The sequence below is a fragment of the Crocuta crocuta genome, unplaced genomic scaffold (genome assembly GCF_008692635.1).
Source record: "Crocuta crocuta isolate KB4526 unplaced genomic scaffold, BGI_CrCroc_1.0 scaffold177, whole genome shotgun sequence".
NCBI classification, from domain to species: Eukaryota; Metazoa; Chordata; class Mammalia; order Carnivora; family Hyaenidae; genus Crocuta; species Crocuta crocuta.
Window position 1 is genome coordinate 4,408,973 of NW_027531880.1, and position 17,121 is coordinate 4,426,093.

General features: G+C 43.2%; 1 long non-coding RNA gene across 5 annotated transcripts; it reads right to left on the reverse strand.

Annotated features, from left to right (window-relative positions):
- Positions 1 to 308: 308 nt before the first annotated feature.
- On the reverse strand, positions 309 to 7,689 carry LOC144239098 (uncharacterized). Of its 5 annotated transcripts, none has more exons than XR_013337307.1 (5): positions 7,603 to 7,689; positions 6,192 to 6,368; positions 2,262 to 2,406; positions 1,377 to 1,431; positions 309 to 675 (listed from the first exon to the last, which is right to left on the reverse strand). It is a non-coding gene; the product is annotated as an uncharacterized LOC144239098 (long non-coding RNA). The 5 variants fall into 5 exon arrangements; XR_013337308.1 differs by having other exon boundaries at positions 1,322 to 1,431; XR_013337305.1 differs by having other exon boundaries at positions 1,099 to 1,431.
- Positions 7,690 to 17,121: the final 9,432 nt, after the last annotated feature.

Consider the following 17,121-nt stretch of genomic DNA (forward strand, 5'->3'; position numbering starts at 1 on the left):
ACCACTGGGGGAGATGAGCCCAGTGTCATTGCTGTGCATGGGATTTGCTCTGAGTAGATGTGCTTCCTGAAGGAAACTGCTTGGAGGTCAAGGAGGGAGACCTGGCCTGTCAACTCTTCATGGAGAAGCAAGGGAGCCATGTGAGTGCATGGTCAAAGCCAGGCTTTGTCAAGCTCTTCCTGTAAAGTGCCAGAGGGTAAATAGTTCAGACCTTGTGGGTCATACTGACTCTGTTACAACTACTCAGTTCAGCCATCTTGAGTGCAAAGGCCTCACACATAGACAATGCATAAATACACGAGTGTGGCTGTGTTTCAATAAAATTTTATTTATACAATAGGCACAGACCAGAATTGACCCGTGGACTATATAGTTTGCTATCCCCTTCCCGAAGCTTATCACTCGGACTTGACAACTTGATTTTGATCTCTGTGCTCCTGACTTTCTTTTCAATTTGCTGAATCCCGTAGACCATGACTTCTGTATTTCTGACCCCAGCCTGGTCACCCAGCCCCAACTGCTGGCTGCGTCTTCTGCTCAGGCTGGACTCTTATTACAGTTGACGCTGATGTAGCTACATGTAGCGAGACAGAGAAGAAGAACCAGGGAGCCAGTCAAGGGCAGTGCCAGAGGACACAGTGGAATTCTCAAGAGGAAAAATGCAGGTGTCCATCTCTGGAATGGATGGATGAAGAAGAGAATTCAGCCAAGCTTGTTTTCTAAGTTAGCTGAGACTACTATTTAGAATCTCTCTCAAATGAAACCAACTCTAGAGTGCTTGGTGAGGCTCTAGGGACTCATTTAGAGAACTCTGGTCCAGGCCGGCCTATAGTCTGAGAGTTAGGGGTAAAAATCTTTTGACTTTTTGGATGTCACCCAGAGCCGATGGAGACCCTCAGAGGATATGCATGTCATTCTGTCCCCCTCCTCCTCCATGTTAGGCCTCTCTATCTGCCTCTCACTGGACCTCTGAGGTGTCGCTCTTTCTACACAGACTGGAAACCTGTTGGAATCCGGGGGGGGCTAGAGGTCACTGGGTCTAACTTAATGTGTTTCAGTGATGAGTAAACAGAAACCCAGAGAGATAAAACAACTCACCCAGCCTCACCCAGCTAGACAACAGCAGAGCTGTGGGCAGGACCCAAGTCGCCTGACTTTGGCATCTATCTTCTGCATTGCATCTACCTTCCCCCTTACGCTTCCTTCTCAGTGCCTCTTTCCCGAGTGGGAAATTTCCAGTGGGTTGTACTTCCGGTCTGAGAAGAACAAGCCAATGCATGTGGGAGAGCCCCCCAGAAAATGTCTCAGCACCACAGCTTACAACTTCTTCCCATCGTTTGCTCTAACCCATCTTCCATTCTCTCCCAGGGAACCACCTGGGTTCAGATTCTGCAGCACATAGAGCATCCTCTGCGGGTAGCTCTGGTGTTTCTAGAACGAGAGTTCATTAGGAAAAGTAATTATTCACAGGCCTCAGGCATAGCAAATTCTACCTTTCCCTCACTCCTTAAACCCCTGTGAGTTCTTAGGGCACAAAGCCTCATCATCTGTATTCTTTCCATAAAATACGCACTCCAGTGGCATGAGCTGATCGGTACTCTTCCTCTATTTTTTAGAAAGGCAACCACAAAATAAAAACAAGAGGACCAAGGAGATCTAATTAAGACTCCATAAAGCAGGGACTGGTATCTCCATGATCTGGCTGGAGTAAGATTGCTGTTTTCTTTCTACCCTGTCACTGATATAAATGAGTTCTTAATTCCTCCTTTTGTGAAGACCAGGTTTTCAGGCTCCTATTCATTAAGTGGCTTCAGGACCCGCAGCAGAGCTTAATGGTTGTTTAAATCAGCAGTCTCTGCCTTCAGCACCATTGGTGAGGCAAGAATAGGAAGTCCCGGGAAGGGAAAGAAATTTCCCAAGATTTGAGGGCTGAGGCAAGCAGGGACAGAGTGACCCTTGGAGGTATTTGGAGGGCGGGCCCTACTATTCCCGCTCACTGTCCACAGGATGAAGTTCAAACTCCTTACTGTGGATTAAAAAGCCTCCTGCTGTTCCCGCTAAAGCTTGCCTCTCCTGGCCTAACCGACGGCTTCCCTTCCCCCTGTCTTCCCAGCCACGCACACTGTGGCCAGAGGGCCTCCCTATCTGGGCAGCTCCTGGGGTTCCCTGCTCCCTGAAAGCCCCTCTCTCTCCTCTTGCTTCTACCTGGCTTTTCTCAAGACTCACCTCAAGACCCTCGTCTCCAGGAGGACATTTCTTACCATTGGATTCCTCCCTCGTAACTGTCAGAGAATATGAAAACACCCCTGATGATATGTCATTGCATTTCCTCCTAGCCCTGCCTGGATTCCTAAGCCTCGTGGATGGATTCTTCTTCAGATCCAGGGCTTGGCCGGATGTTTGACTCTTGTCCAGGAGGGGAGAAAGAAGGGGGAGAGGGGAGGGGAGAAGAAGGGCATAACATGTCATACAGGAGGGAAAAGCCCCTCGATATTCAACAGTCCTCTGGACCCGGGTATTTGGTGAAGAATTGACATAACACCCTGCTTCCTGGTGACATCTGTTTGTTCACCCAACCAATGCTGAATGCTGGCTTTGAACATTTTTTGTCCACTTCCTGCCCTCCATCAGCCTTTAGACTTTATTCCAATGCACGTTTCTTTTTTTTTTAATTAATTTATTTTGAGCGACAGCGGTGGAGGGGCAGAGAGAGGGAGAGAGAATCCCAAGCAGGCTCAGTACTGTTAGCACAGATCCCAATAGGGGCTCAAACCCACAAACCATGAGATCATGACCTGAGCCAAAACCAAGAGTCAGACGCTTAACTGACTGAGCCACCCAGGTGCCCTGCAATGCACATTTCTCACCGCCTCACCCTCATTTGTTGGGTTACCTAGCTCAGGGCATGGAGGTGCTTCTTCAGGACTGCTGGGAAATGGAAAGAGTTTAAAACTGAATGAGCTCCCTTACGAGAACACCCCCTCATCCATCAGATATGGAGATCCAGACTCTCCAGGTGCTGAAATTCTGTGTCTGTTTCTTTCAGGTGCAAACCTTTGTAACTTTCAGTAAGGCAGCATCTTGGGGACAGAAAGCCTTTTTACTTGTATTGTTATTATTTTTGCTATGCCTATTAGATGTGCATGAAAGTCAGGTTCCCCGGAAGCAGACCAAGAAGATGGTTCTGGAGAAAGTAGGAGAGGGAGACAGATGGGGAAGGGAAGAAGCCAAGTGAGGGGGCCAGCCCCGGCCGACCCACAGTGGAGCTCTGGAGCGGGAATTGCTCCTCAGAGTTTGTCCTGACTCAGGCAAGGTTGCCAGTCTCTTACTCTCCCAAATCAGTTATTGGCTAAGGAGGAAGGGAGATGAGGACTCCCAGGCACTTCAGTTCTTTGGGACTAGGGATAAGTTGACTCCAGGGATGGCAGTAGTGCAGGTACGGCCATCCTGCAGGGAAGTGTGCATACAGAGGGCCAGTCAGGTCTAGGTGAACCTCAAAAGTGTCTGCTATAGTGTGTACCCAAAACCTAACATCTCTAGAAACCACAGATCTTATAAACCATAGGTGGCCATGCTATCCTATACAGGAAAATGAGGTCCAGAGAAGGAGAGTAGTTACTTCAAGTTTGCACAGATCCAAGGCAGAGCTGGGACTTGAAAGGACCTGAATGCAGGACTTCTGACCTGGGTCCAGGCCTCTCGTCTGACATCCAGCTTTCTGTTATCTATTTGGTATAAGCAAAAGATGTCCACTGATAACCTACTTGGGTAAAACAATGTGTTGATTCTAAATGTACCCACTAATATTTTCAAAGTAATTAGTACAGATGCAAAAAGGTTTACTTTCTTTAAAAAGCATTTACAGATTTCCATGGATTTGCAAGGTACCCTAGTGCCTGCAAGGTCATATAGTTTCCAAGAGACCAAATACATGTCATAATTCACATTGCTTCCTTCTATCTTTCTCTGTCCTGTCCCAACTTTTTGGATCCCTCAAGTGGGGTGCCGTGGCATGCCTACCTCTCTCTAGGTGATCAGTAGATGAAATGGGAAGAAAACCCAGACCCCATATGAAACCAAGTTGAAGGCCAGGACTGTCCCTATGAGTAAATTTTCAGTGTTTTTAATTGTAGGTTTTAAGGAAAACCATAATAAAATTGCTCCATACGCCTATGTGTTTGTTATCGTTAAAGGCAGTTTGCTCAGCTAATTGTCAAGGAATGGGTAGCACATTTGCAGATTTATCTTGCATGAACTTTGAGCACCCGCCTGTAAGTACTGGCAAATTCCAAACACTGCCAAGAGCAGAACATTCCTGTCTGCTGCGTTAAAATCTCCAGCAAAGTTTCTCAAAGCAAATTACCCTGTGGTTGCCATCTTCTCCACACGACACATTTGCTGTCCCCATCGTGGCCCTTGGAGGGGACAGAAAATGAGCTTGGCACAAAGAGCTGTCCTTGATTCCCTGCCGAAACAGGATCGTTTCGGTGTCAGTCATAAATAAATAAGCTTAAATGCAAAAGGCAGTTGGAGTGTCATTACCAGCAAGTGTTGACAGTGTTACCTCCTTGTTAATAGCATTTTTAAAATTAGGGGTTTTGCCATTGAAACTCTTCTGAGCACCATTAACAAGTCATATGGAAAAGTAATACAGACATCTGACAAAGAGCAATTAGATTTTACAGCTCGTGTGAAGGAGGAGGATCTCAGGCAGGATGAAAAAGCCGAGGGATCAGTCCCTGCTCCCAGTCACCAATGTAAACTGAACCCAAGTAGTTTGGGGTGGGGGTACAGTGGAGTGGAGTGTGTGTGACAGTGTCTAATTGAAAACTGACATATGAAACTAGCGAGTGCCAGGACCAAGTAAGAACACAGCTTCTCGGGCAGGTCTTACTATCCTGGAGAGATATCTTATTCCCTGTCCAGGACAGAAGGTGCTTTTCTGGCTTGGGTGCTTGACAATGACCGAACTCGGGCTAATATCCACTGAGGCTGTGGGCTGATTTTAAAAGGTGCTCCTAAAGGATTGTCTGATTTGAGACTTAGATGTTATTTAAGTGAAATTGTGTGTGTTACACTGATGTTTGCTGTTAATTCACTCACAGCTTTGAGAAACCTTGGACAGGTGGCCTGAAACTCAGAGAATGCATCCAGAACTTGGCAATCCTGCCGCCGCTGAAACACAACAGCCCCCACCAGTGAGGATCGCTTGTAGCCAGGAGAGTGCAGCCCAGGAGGAAAGCTATTCATCCATGTTTTGTCTTACTTTAAATTAAATTGGAGATGCACGGTGCTCCCTGATGCATAAAGTGCACGGGGTCACTAGGCTGCTGAACATAGCTGGGGAGAAGATGGTGTAGGCCAATCTGGAGTCTCTTGTTACAGATTAATTTGGGGGGCATTTTCCATGCTTTAAGAGTTGTGTGTGTATCAAAAAACCCAACCCCCGAACCCAAAATAAAAAGAGGTTACTGCAAATAAGATTTGGAATCTACGAGGGACCTGGTGAGAGGAGCCAAGGGAGGTCATCTCTTGGATCTCTCTGCAACTCGTCTCTTGCTCAAGGCAGGTGCAAGAATTAGGTCAGCTCTTGAAACCACACAGCCTTAAGATCTTATGATGCTGTGAAGTTCAGATTTTATATCACGATTTGTAGGAAGCTTTCCTGCCAGGATTTTGGAGCCTGTTAGCTCATTTGTCGAATGGGAGTAACAATGGTACCTCTCACGGGGTTGTTTAAATGCTCAGAGACTGACATAAGATCGTGCATGCGAAGGCACACTGCCTCGTGTGTGTAACAAGCGCTTACAAATGTTAACTACAATGATTCTTATTTCTAAAGTTAGGGTCACTGGACTTAGGACTCAGAAAAGAACATGAAAAATATGGGAAAATAATATAATGTATTGTAAGAAACCCTCAGTTTTCTTGTTCAGAGAATGGAATGAAAACAAACGCGTGACTTACCTGGCGAGGTTTCTTTGAGAATCAAATGAGATAGTGTATGTCAGAGTACAGATAGCTGATCAGGTAAGATGTACATCTATAAGATTAATATAAACAGCTTCCAATGTCTCCTCACCTGTGTACAGCCCTCCCCCCAACCCCCGCTACATGGACCTTTTCCTTCTTATTTTCTTGTATGTGACTTAAGGAAATTCCCTTGTGCATAATATGTGAACTGAAAGTACCCTTTTCGTTACAGACAGGAGTCCATCTGTGCTTCTTCCAAGAGGGAGTTGGCAAGGAGCAGTAGCGATGGCACTCTGGAGTCAAGCAGGTGGACCGCTGGATGCATTCCAGTGCGGATTTGTCCCTGGGTGACTTAGGGTGGCTGCGTTCTGGGTCCCTCTGGACCTGGGAGGGCTCTGTTGTATTTGGGAAAGAGATGTAGTTTATTAGCTTATTAAATGACTGTGAAAACCTCTACTTTAAAGGCATTTGGGGATTTTCTGTTTTTGAGGAACTTGGGGCTGGCCTGGGGGAGGGTCATGTTCATGGGTGCTCAGGCTCTGTACCCCCTTCCCCCCGCGAAGCTGTTTGGATTCTTCTGAAGAAACAGACCCTAAACAAAGAACTTAGCAACATCTGGTCATCTCCTTGGGGTCTGTGTGTAGCAATGGGACCTTTGAACGTTCCCGTGGTTCCACGTGTTGCCCATTTTATACACAGGACTGGGCTGATGTGATAAGGCTTTAGCACTGAGTCCTGTTCTTCCTGAGGCAGATAATCTGGGTCCCTAAGAACAGTCTTTCCTTATAGGTCAGACTCTCACCAACTCTCACCTGAGCACTCTCAGCTCATCGCTTTGATTGCATGAGACCTAAAACCTCTGTCCTTTTCTGGCCCCAGACAGATTAGGGATAGTCTTTGTTGATCTCCCACAGCAGCTCTGCCCCCAGGCGTATATTCTACAGGATCAATCAATGAACCCTTCACTCACTGGGACTATAGGGCACCTACTATATCAACGGAGCGTATTATGATTGTAAGCAATAGAAACAGACTCTGACTACTTTGAGGGCAGGAAGGAGAGAGCTTGTAGACACTTCTAACACTGGAGACTGCCGGGGTCCACCTGAGCTGCTCTTCCTTTCTTCCACAGCAAGAGAGTTGAAGCAGGAGGTGGCTGCCCAGACAGAGACAACACTTCCTAGTCCCACCTCTATAGCCTGTGAGGCTGGATGACCAATTTCTGGCCAATAAGCATGAGCAGGATTGCATGAGCTACTTCTAGACCTGGCCCCTGAGACTTCGTGGGTTCACGCCTGCACATCTTTCCCTCCTCCCTCTGACTGGAGTGGCTTCAACCTTGGAGCTTTGTAAAGGCATGTGGGGCTGAAAGGGGCGGAGCTATGGCAGGCAGGGCTGGATGGAGCTGGACTGTCCCAGGGTTACTGTACAAGGAGTAAGCTTCTACTTTCCTTGAGCCCCTGCATTTTAGGGCCCCTTGTTTTAGCAGTTTGACCTTTACCTTAACTGATTCAGGAGATTGAATCAAGAGAACTGAACAACAGCCAAGTCTTGCTAAGGAGGGTGAGGCAGCGTTGGGCGTCTCAAGCAGCTAGATTTGTGTATCGACTCTTTGGGCATTGCCATTACCTGGACTCCTCTCCCTTGTCACTGCTGGATGCCTCTATTCGTTTAGGCTTCCAATTCCCATGAGATGATCTGACTGGCCCAGCTCAGGGGAGGTCTCTATCCTGAGATCAATATGCTGTTGCCAGAGAGACAGGGTCGTCATGGAAATGTAAACATTGAGGCTCCCTACCTCTTCATCTCTCAGGGTTTTCCGGGAAAGGGGACCACTGGAGACTGCTGTTTCTTATGCCATGTATATGTCACAGTCAGATGAAGCAATGAACACACAGAAAGGGCCAGGAATTCAGATTTTGATTGGGAGACAAGAAAATGAATAGAAACAATAGAGACGTGAGAGCTAAAAACGGAGGTTTTCATGAGCTATTATGAGAGCTCCAGGGAGAGGCAGCCGATGTGACTGGGGGAAGGGACTTAGGAAGATGTAGGATATTGAAAGCAGGGTTACTTCTGTGGAAGGAACCTGACTGATTCCAGCACTAGCGAGTGGCCTAGAGCAAGGTATGTAAATTACCACTCTGAACACGGTTCCTCATTTGTAAAAGGAAGAGGATAATGCTACAACCTGTTTGATAGGACATAATTCTAGCTATGCTGGAATTGGGGAGGGGATATGGTAGAAAATAAGGGAGAAGAGGTGATATTACTGTTTTACCTGGGTAGAATTTGTGAGTAGATATTCCTTGGCGGCCAACTGTCCATAATCAGTCTGTTGCCAAAGACTATTCCCATTTGATCTGTATACCATCTGTGATGGTTGGTTTCATGTGCCAAATTGGCTGGTCAATAGTTCATGGTTATTCAATTACACACTCACCTAAGTGGTGGTGTGATGATATTTCATAGCTGTGGCTAACATCTTTAATCAGTAAAGTAAAGGACTTTAAGTAAAGGAGATTATTCTCAATGATGTACATGGGCCTCAAGCCATTAGTTGGAAGGCCTTAAATGCCTTAAGCCTGAGATTACCCCAAGAAGGAAGAAATTATGCCTCAAGACTGCAGCACTAACTCCAGCCTGCTGGCCTGCCCTGTGGAGTTCCGACTTGCCAGCCCCAACAGTAGCATGAGCCAATTCCTTGAGTGCATCTCTTTTTCTCTCTATATATAGATGAAATACATCTTACTCGAGAAATCTCTCTCTACAAAGAGACATTATATATACATATATATATATAATGTAATATATATATATACACACACATACATATATACCATAATATGCTGTGTATATATGTCATATTATCATAATCAATTATATATATCATATGTGATACATACACAGAGATATGTCTTTCATCTATATGTAGAGAAGGAAAGGGAATTTCACAGAATTGGCTCATGCCCTATCTCTCTATCTCTCTCTCTCTCTCTCTCTCTCTCTCTCTATCTATCTATCTCACCTATGGGTTCGGTTTCTCTAGAGGGCACTAATATGCCAGATCTCTACTATTTCTCCCATCCGAATGCACACGGACCCTATGGAAATTTAAGCATCTCTTCACTGAAATATAGGGCAGTGGTAGAGTATGGAAGGTGGTGGCCCTAGGAACTCCTCTGTCTTGAACCTTTAACTGGGGGTAAGACCTCTGGGCCAGGCAGTGAGGGAGGCCCTGGAAGCCATGCTATGATTTCCAAAGTCTTGCTTCTGTATTGTTTTTGTTTGTCTGTTTCTACTGTAGGTGCAGAGGATTCAGTTCATCGTTCTTCCCATTTCAGAGCATCTTACCGTATGTTCTCATCGGGCCCCTTTCTTCTTGCTATGCTTTGTCCTATGCCGCTCCTTTTTATTCTCCTTCCCTGTCTGAGGTCTTTCTAACATACTCAATATATATTTTTCCTTTTTCTTTTAATTTTTTTAATATTTATTCATTTTTGAGATAAAAAGACAGAGACAGAGCGCAAGCAAGGGAGGGGCAGAGAGAGAGAGAGAGAGAGGGAGACACAGGGTCCGAAGTGGGCTCCAGGCTTTGAGCTGTCAGCACAGAGCCTGACGTGAGGCTTGAACCCACAAACCGTGAGATCATGACTGAGCCTAAGGCAAAGGCTTAACTGACTGAACCACTCAGGTGCCCTCGATATATATTTTTTCATTTTAGTTTTGTTTCACTGTGGAGTACATATCATATAGTACAAGTATTTTAATGTACATAAACAGAATTGAGGTTTTTTTTTTCTTTCCTTTTTCAATTCATCAGTATATTTGTAATATCTCTTTCTGTTGGTCTGTGTGCTTCTGATCTGTTGCTTCTAACTGCTGTGGAGTGCATCACTGTGTATCCACCATATTTATTCCATTCTTCCCCCAGAAATAAACCTTTAGATTGGCTCTAACCCTCACACTGTAATCAATGCAGCCCCAGGTGGGTACCTCTGAGAATTTCCCTGCCATCTATACCCAGGAGCAGAGTTTCTGGGCCACAGAGTATCTGAATGCTGAATCTAAGCACTTCCAAAATGGTTCCCAGATTGGCTGCACCCATCTACACTGTAACAGCATTGTACAAAGACTCCTATATCCCCACATCCTTGAAAACTACTGGCATTATCTAGCTTTCTGATTTTTGCCTAGCTGGTAGATGTTAAGTGACAGAGCCTTGGTGTTTAATTTGCTTTCTCTAATTACTAATCAACGTGAGCATCTCTTCATGTGCTTGCTGTGCTTTTGGGTCTCCTCCGTTGTGAACTGACCATCTGTGGTTACTGATCATTTTCTTTTGAGGTCTCTGACTTTTTCTTGTTGATATTTGGATTTGTGGGAGTTCCTTGAAGATTTTCAATACCAGTCCTTTGTCAGTTTTTTTAAAGTTTATTTATTTATTTTGAAACAGAGAGAGAGAGAGAAAAAGAGAGAGAGAGAAAGTGAGAGAGAGAGAGGGAGAGAGAGAGTGCATGTGGGGGAGGGACAGAGAGAGAGGGAGAAAGAATTCCTAGTAGGCCCCATACTGTCAATGCAGGCTGGATGCAGGGCTCAAACATATAAACTGTGAGATCATGACTTGAGCTGAAACCAAGAGTCGGACATTTAACTGACTGAGCCATCAAGGTACCCCAGTCCTTGGTCAGTTTTGGATGCTGTAAATATCTTCTTCCATCTCACTATTTGTCAATGAACTTTTATTGCATAAAATTCCTTAGTTTTGATGTTATTAAATCCATTCATTTTTTACCTTATGCTTTTTTGATTTTTTTTAAGAAGTAGTTTTCTGAAAGTCCTAGATTATAAACATTATTTCTTCTGTTATTACCTACTTGTGACATTAATGCATTAAACCTTGCATTGATGGTTTGTTCTGGCCTAGTCTGTGGGGATGTGCAATCCCGTATCTACACAGGGCTCCATCTTAACTCTTTCTTCTCTTCCTTTGGATTGTGTTTGTTCATGTATGTTCTATACTGTTCATTTCTGTGGTGTTATAGTATTTTTAGGAAGGAAAGTCTTCCCACCTTACTCTTCATTTTCAAAATTGATTGAGAATTTTATGAGTTTCATTCACCTATATATTGTTATTGTTTTGATAAAAAGTGGAAAGATATGACATCTTTATAAAACATGTGTATGGTATGAAGAATAAACATATAATAGATACCTATATATTTACTCCCAGTTGATAAAATGAAACATTATCTTTGAAGCTCTGAGAGCACTATTCCATAACCCATTCTTGTGGCTCTACCTTCAAACACAAACTTTACCCTAATTTTGTGTTAAACATTCCATTGCTTGTCTTGGTAATTTATATAACTGATTATTAGGTTTGAAATTTTTTGTATTTTTAGATTTTTATCTATTTATTGAGATAGAGAGAGAGAGAGAGTGAGAGGGAGAGAAAGTGCATGAGTGGGGGATGGACCGAGAGAGAGAAAATGAGAGAGAATACCAAGTAAGCTCCATGCTATCAGCACAGAGCCCAACGTGGGGCTCGATCTCATAACTGCAAGATCATGACCTGAGCCAAAATCAAGAGTTGGTCACTCAACTGTCTGAGCCACCCAGCTGCCCCTTGAGATTTTGTTTTTAGCTTTGCTTATTTTTAATTGCATATAAATGGAATTATAATCAATGTCTTCTCTTTTTCCTTTCTTTTTTTCACTTAACATTATATTAGCAAAATTAATATCTGTTGCTACATGTGTTTTAGATCATTAATTTTCACAAATGTACAGTATTCTATTGTATGAACACCCCATATTTTATTAATGATTTATTCATATGTTGAATGGGTTGTTTTCAGCATTTGGCTATTAGTGGTGATGCTGCCATAACATCCTTACATGTTTCTCCTGCTGCTCGTGGACAAGCGTGCCCTGCAATAGAACTTAACCTGCTGGGCCTCAGGACTCCCTTCATTTCTAGAAATAATTGAGGACTCTAAAAAACTTTTGATTATATGGGTTATATCCAATTGTATTTACTGTATCAGGCATTAAAACTGAGAAAATTTAAAGGTATTGATCCATTTTAAACAATGGTGATATTGGGGCAGTGAAAATAACTCTGTATGATACCATAACAGTGGATACATGTCATTGTACATTTGTCTAAACCCACAGAATATACAACACCCAGAGTCAACCCTGACGTAAATTACGGACTTTGGGTGGTTATGATGTGTTAGTGTATGTTCATTAATTGTAACAAATGTCTCCCACTCTCAGGGGGGTTGTTGATAATGCGGGAGGCTGTGCATGTGTGGGAGTAGCAGGTATATGGGAAATATCAGCACCCTTCCCTAAATTTTGCTGCAAACTAAAAACTCTAAAAAACAGTCTTAATAAAAAAATAATAAACCCATTATGGGTTGATATAAATAACATATCTTTGTGAAACATAGCTCTATTTTCCAGTATAAGAAAAATTAATGAAGAGTGTCATTGTTTTACATTTTAAAAAATCTCTTTAATAGAAGACAGCTAGATCTCCACAACTGCTTCTACAATCTATTTTTAATTGTTGTTTTGGTTGAAGTACATGAAGAAAACCTGGCCTCAGTCAAATATGTATTTGGAAAAGATAGTAATATTTTAGTAGTCTTTTCAGGTCATTGGGGTTATTTTCCTCTGATACTACAGTAGTGCCCCCTTGATCAACCACAGTCTGGAGGCAGGTGGCCCTCCTGATGTATCATCAGAAAGTCAATAGTTAGTGTAATGCTATGTCACATGCCTGTGTCACTCACCTCAGTTCATCTCATTACATAACCGTTGTATCTACTCACATCAGCACAAGAAGAAGGGGGAGTGCAGCCTAATCAGATATTTTGGCGGGGGGGAACATATTGACATAACTTTTATTATGGTATGTTTTTTTTTTTCTTTTATTACTGGTTATTGTTAATCTCTTACTGTGCCTATATTATAAATTAAACTTCATCATAGGTATGTATGTTTAGAAAAAAAACATAATATGTATAGGGTTTGGTACTCTCTGTGGTTTCTAACCTTCCTTCACTGGGGGTCTTGGAATGTATCTCCTGTAGGTAAGGTGGGAGTGTACCTCCTTGTATACCCAAGTATACCCAAACTTGACAACTGGTAGTTTCTCTAAAGATTAGTTACAATATAAAATCTGAAACCATTTTTACGACCTTTTTGTACTCTGTTATATTAAAATGTATTGTTCTATCTGGAACTTTGAGTGGATCTTTTACTCCTGTATGATTTTATAACCTCACATGTTGGTCATTTGGATATCAGTTTCACTGAGTTAGGCGGACATTATAAATTGTGACACATTTCATTACAAATGATCAAAAGGTCATATTCATTAATATCACTACTGATCTCATTAGAAAAGTCTTTAAGTATTGGAACTTGTCAAGCTCATGGTGGTAATTACAAGGTTTTCAAGATTCTGGGTTTTGCTTGAAAGGTTGAATTTTACCATTGGCAACAACTAATGTTAGCTTTCCCTAGAGTGAAAGGCTCACATCATTCATTTCTGAGAAAATGTCTCTCGAATATTCAAGTCTGAATAACCATGGTTTGTCTGTCAGTATTTGTTTCAAATAAAAATGATATTCCATGAAAAAAGTAGTTAGTTCAGCTCACAACCCAAACAATTACACAAGGACTTTTTCCTCAGGATAATCTTTATACTTCAATATGCAACTGAAGTGTTGCAGGTATATTTCTCATTTCATCATGTAGAATATTAAAATTTTTTTTTTTTTATCGAGGGCTGAGATTTAATAAAACTACTACCTTTTACTGCTTTGAGGACTTTCTTAAGCAATAATGGCATTTAAAAAATATGAGTATGTGATAGTGTATAATACACAGTGAAAAAAAAGAAAACACAGCTAAGCATTATAATGAAAATAGTTTTGACCTTGCAGACGCCCTGGGAAGGAGTTTGTGGACCATGTGTGGAGTGTCTCCACTCTCCAGTACACATGCGGTAGTGCAATTGCTGGTTTATACAGGCATCCATATCTTCATGTTGGCTAGATAACATAAAGTTATCTTTTAAGTGATTGCAACAATTTCCACTCCTACCAAGGAAGTAAAAGGATTCTCATTTCTCTGTATTCTCATCACACTTGATATGGCCAGATTTTTATATTCTGGACAGTATGGTGGATACACAACTGTACCTCATTGTGGTTTTAACTTGTGGTGCTTTGTGTAAGCACCTTTACTTATCTCTTTTCTTTTAAAAAAATGTTTATTTATTTATTTTTGAGAGACAGAGAGTGAGAGAGAGAGAGAAAGAGAAGAGAATGTGAGTAGGGGGAGGATCAAAGAGAGAGAGAGAGAGAGAGAGAGAGAGAGGGAGGGGAGGGAGAGAGAGAATCCCAAGCAGACTCCACGCTGTCAGAGCAGAGCCTGAAGCGGGCTCGAACTCACAAACCATGAGATCATGATCTGAGCTGAAATCAAGAGCCAGACGCTCAACGAACTGAGCCACCCAGGTGCCCCATCTTTCCTTATCTTTATTGGCTATTTTTGTTTCTTCTTCCATCAAGTATTTAAGGGTTTTGTCCAGTATTTTCTTGATTGCTTGGCTTTTTGTTCTGTTGGCATTCTTCATGTAATATGGATTCATCTGTCGTTTTCTCTTTCTAGAGCTCTTTGCTTGTCATTTCTTCCTCTCTTCTTTTATACTGAACTGTCACTCTTCCCTATAGAAATTATACATTTTTAGGAGGGTTTGTTTGTTTGTTTTTTCAGTCTCTTCATATGTCTTGCAAGAACTGTAGCCACTGGTATTGTTGGGCAGTCTGCCTTTTTCCCCCTCTACCTATGGCTTCTGTGCTCCGATGGGCTCTGGTCTCCATGGCTGACAGCTCTCCCCAGGAGGTGGGGCCAAACTCTGCACCTAGCACATTGCCTACTAGGCTTTTGTTTTCTTTAAGGCCTGTGCTATTTTAGTTGTCATGGTTGAGAGACATTGAGAGAGAAACGGAGAGCTTTGGGTGAAGAGGAGAGAGGAGGAAGGGATTTTGAGTGACGGGGGAAAGGGAGGTGGCTGGAGGACCCTGGGACCCATGAGAAGCTGCACCTTGTTGGAGCTCTATGGAAATGGGAGGTCATCCCACGGGATCGGGAGATTTCCAGCCTCAGCGAGGATTTCTATGCCTCTGGGACAGCACACAAGTGGCAAACTTCTGCCAGCACCTATCAGGACTGAGCGAGAACTTGTGGTGCTTGCCCAGTTTCTGGGCACCTCATGAAGCTGAGCTCTCTGAAGTGAGCTTAGCACTTCATCCTGGAGGGATGAGGACTGTAAGTGGATTTAAAGAGAATAAAGAAATGGATACTTCTAAAATGAAAGCACTAATTCAGGGGCACCTGGGTGGCTCAGTTGGTTACACATCTGACTTCAGCTCAGATCTGTCTTGATCTCACGGTTCATGGGTTTGAGGTCCGTGTCGGGCTCTGTGCTGACAGCTCAGAGCCTGGAGCCTGCTTCAGATTCTGTGTCTCCCTGACTCTCTGCTCCTCCCCCGCTCACACTCTGTCTCTGTCTCTCTCTCAAAAATAAACATTTAAAAAACCCCACTAATTCAAAAGGATATCTGTTTTGCAGTATTATTTACAACAGCCAAAATACGGAAGCAGTCTAAATGTCCACACATGGATAAATGGATGAAGATGTGGTATACAGATACAAGGCAATATTGTCCAGCCATAAAACAGCATGAAGTCTCGCCATTTGCAGCAGTGTAGATGGATCTACAAGGTATAATGCTACGTGAAATGAATCAGTCAGAGAAAGACAAATCCCATATGATTTTATCATATGTGAAATTTAAGAAGCAAAACAAACAAAAATGAGATAAACAGAAAACCAGACTCTTAACTATGGAGAACAAACTGGTGGTTGCCAGAGGGGGAGGGGGAAATGGATAAAGGGGATGAAAGAGTACACTTCTCATGACGAGCACTGAGTAATGTGAATTAATTGTTGAATCACTATAACACTCGAAACTAATATAACATTGTATGTTAGCTATACTCGAATTGAAAAGAAAATGGATAGATGACTGTTCAAATCTTGGCTCTGATTTTATTTCTGATGAACAAATAATGCTGGCTTTATAATGCTGAGAACACTCACTTCCCTTCTGGCCCCAGGTAATCATACTTCCTAACTTCTTACGTTGACAAATAGTAACAAGTCCATGCCCAAATTAATCAGTGAATTTGTAAATATGTATGGGGTTCAGGAATCTGTATTTTAATAAGCCCCTGGGTGATTTTGATTCAAGGACCTGTGTTTTATTTGCTAGATTTTTCCCGAGTGGTTGGCGAGGGATAGAGTTTCATCATTCCGTGTCTCAATAACTGTGGTGCAAGATAATGCTTGCAAAATGCCCAACGTAAGTAAAAGGCAATTAGCGATAGGTTCCGTCACAGCGATTACTGGAGGAGGTGATGCTGGGTTTAGTTTGAAAGGTTGAGTAGAAGTTGGCCAAAGAATGGAGAAAAAGTGTTTCAGACAGAGAAAGACCAGCACACTCACAAGGGAGAATGACACATCTATGTGGCCGCGACGTAGTGCCCAAGGCTGCCTCTGAGGGGTGGGTGAGGATCATGTCTTTGTACGCAAGCGTTTTGAAAATGGAAATGGAGAGCTTGGCCAATGGATTGGAAGGGAAGACGATAACCGTGGGCACCTGTGAGGGGCTGTTCTAATAATTCAGCCTCATGGACCCTGCAGCGCCACGCTGCGAGAGACCAACTGTCACTGTTCCTTGCAGTCTGGGATCCACGCACTAGTTGCTGTCTTCCTTTAAGACATGGTTGGTGGGTCATCTTTGTGATGATAGTAATCAGTTGTAATTGCACTGACAGCATCCAGTGAAAAGGAAAGCTGCCATGCATTAGAAAGCCAAAAGAATGGTCAAAACCATCCCCACGAGCTGTGGAGCCCAAGGCCATTTAAAGGGCATTTGGAGCAAGTGTGTTACTCTCCGTGCCTCTCACTCGCAGGCAGGGACCCCACGGTGCATTACGCATCGTCGGCTTGGGACTCAGCCATCCAGCCCCAAGTTACAGGTGGTACCCTACCTCGCTC